The following is a 2,500-nucleotide window of genomic DNA, read 5'->3' on the forward strand; positions in this document are numbered from 1 at the left end:
GTGGGTTTTTTCAAAAAAAAAAAAAGCAATTACTTTTTACGAAATCCGAGAATATCCGACACAGTTATAGGAAGTAGGCAACAGTTGGGAGTGAACCTGGGACTCAGGGAAGTGTACACCAGCGGAGAGTGAACCTGAGACTATAGTTTTCGGCGGGTTTCGGCGGGTTTCGTAAAAAAAGAAACACCGATGTTTTTAGCACCACGTGAAGAAAACTAGGTCAACGCTTGAATTAGATTGACTTTCCGTGTGTAATTTTAACCAGCAATAATTTTGATTTTAAGATTTTAAAGGCCTTTCTTAAAGACGAAACAAAATATCAAAAATGACCTTTCCGTCGTAAAGTTGTTTGATCTAAAAATATCTCAATCACTGTGCACTTATTTGCTGGTCTCATTAACCCAATACTCTTCAGCAGTCACTTCCTTCCTAATGACGCATGGTAACTTAGTAACCCTGGCTCTAAACTATCGGAACAATGGCGGACGCCCGAATGAAATATTTCTCTGGTGAGCATAAAAGCGTATCCAGAGGAAAAAACCCATAAATTTGATCATGTTTTGACTTTTACACATTCTGATCACAAGGCATATGAAAAGTTCTAGCCAGCATGAAAAATAAAAAGTAATGATTTTATTTGTTTAGAACCAAGATGGCCGCCGTTGCCGGGCGGCGTGACATCAGACTATTGAATCGTATTTGCAAGATTCTATGTCAAGCGTCGGCTTCATTTGAATGTTGAAAGGACAGATTTAAATTGTGTGTGTTATAACGTGGACATAGTTCTCACCTACAGTGTGTAATGTTCCTGCAATAAAAAAATTACGTTTTTCGTCTGTGATTACATTATAGATTTTACGTGTATCACGGTTTTCATTAATTAAGTTTATTAGTGTCCATTCTGACTTCACACATTCCAAGTTGTCGAAACAATAAAGCCACCCTAATCTTTCCCAACGAACCGATAATGAGTATAGATAGTATGCGCTTGGCAAAGAAGCTCATAACATTGCCATCCGGAAGTATAACGGACCAACACACAAAACTGTGCGTATCCATGAACGTTTATAGTCTGGTTAATACAGTTCAGTGAGCATTACTCATAAACGCGGATGGCAAAAAACAATAACAAAGACATGAGTGACGTTATCTTCGAACTATCTATAGTTCACAACGGGCATGGTCTATATTAACTTTCCATGTGCTCGAGGTCATTGGTCACATTGCAACATGTGCTCAAAGTGACCCACTTTTAAATATCTAACATCACGTTTGGTCATTTGATTCAGCTTGACACATGGATATGTTTATAACATTTGTAAACAAAGCAGCGTGTTTACATTTGTTAAGAAATATCCAATCGTTGGACAGCAATAAATCATCACCTGGTTGGACGAAAACATGAATATAGATCGCTCCCATTACCACAGGCGATTCATTAAATAAAAAATTTGACATTGTGGACAGGATTTCATGTTTTAATGCAATTACCACCATTACTGTGACAAGATATTTTGATATCAATTCACAAAGTGTTGGGCCGACTCATTTGACAATATGATTTCACGCCGCCCAGCAACGGCGGCCATAGTGGTTCTAAAGAAAGAAAATCTGTACTTTTTATTCTTCATGCTGGCTAGAACTTTTCATATGTCTTGTGATCAGAATGTGAAAAAGTCAAAACATTATCAAATTTATGTTTTTTCCCCTCTGGATACGATTTTATGCTCGTAGGAGAAATATTTCATAAGGGCGTCCGCCATTGTTTCGATAGATTAGAGCCAGTTACTAAGTTACCATGCGTCATTACGAGGGAAGTGACGTTACGACTGTTGAAGAGTATTAACCAGTATATTTTTGACCAATCAAAACATGAAATTTGTGACACATCTTTACACGTGCTCGGACAAACATAGTTGAATGTTTATAAACAACAATAAAGCTAATGAATTCGACTTTTCTCTGATCATTGTTATTGTTTTCATACCGCCAAATGGCTGATTGTTATCACACGATTTTCTCGATCACATTATAAACGTTTAAGTTTACACATAGTTTTCTGTGTTGGTTTTATTCATCAAGCGGTAGAACAGTGGGTATTTTACTTAGACACATACCATCGATAGTAAAACCTGTGTAGTTTGCTATGTTTACCAATCACTGTCATTTTTTACATTATGACGACTGTCCGAATGTCCATTCAATATTGTAATATAATATAATATACTGAATGAAGATGACGTCACTCAGCTCTTTGTCATTGTTACTAGACCGCAGTTGGTAGTACGCTTCAACAGTTATGACGTCACTTTCCTCGTAATGACGCATAGTAACTTGGTAACTGGCTCTAAACTATCTGAACAATGGAGGACGCCCTTATGAAATATTTCTCCAACGAGCATAAAAGCGTATCCAGAGGAGAAAAACATTATAAATATGACCATGTTTTGACTTTTATACATTCTGATCACAAGACATATAAAAAGTGCTAGCCAGCATG

Source organism: Berghia stephanieae, chromosome 8 (genome assembly GCF_034508935.2).
Source record: "Berghia stephanieae isolate SIO BIC M18660-M18661 chromosome 8, UCSD_Bste_1.3, whole genome shotgun sequence".
Taxonomy (NCBI): Eukaryota; Metazoa; Mollusca; class Gastropoda; order Nudibranchia; family Aeolidiidae; genus Berghia; species Berghia stephanieae.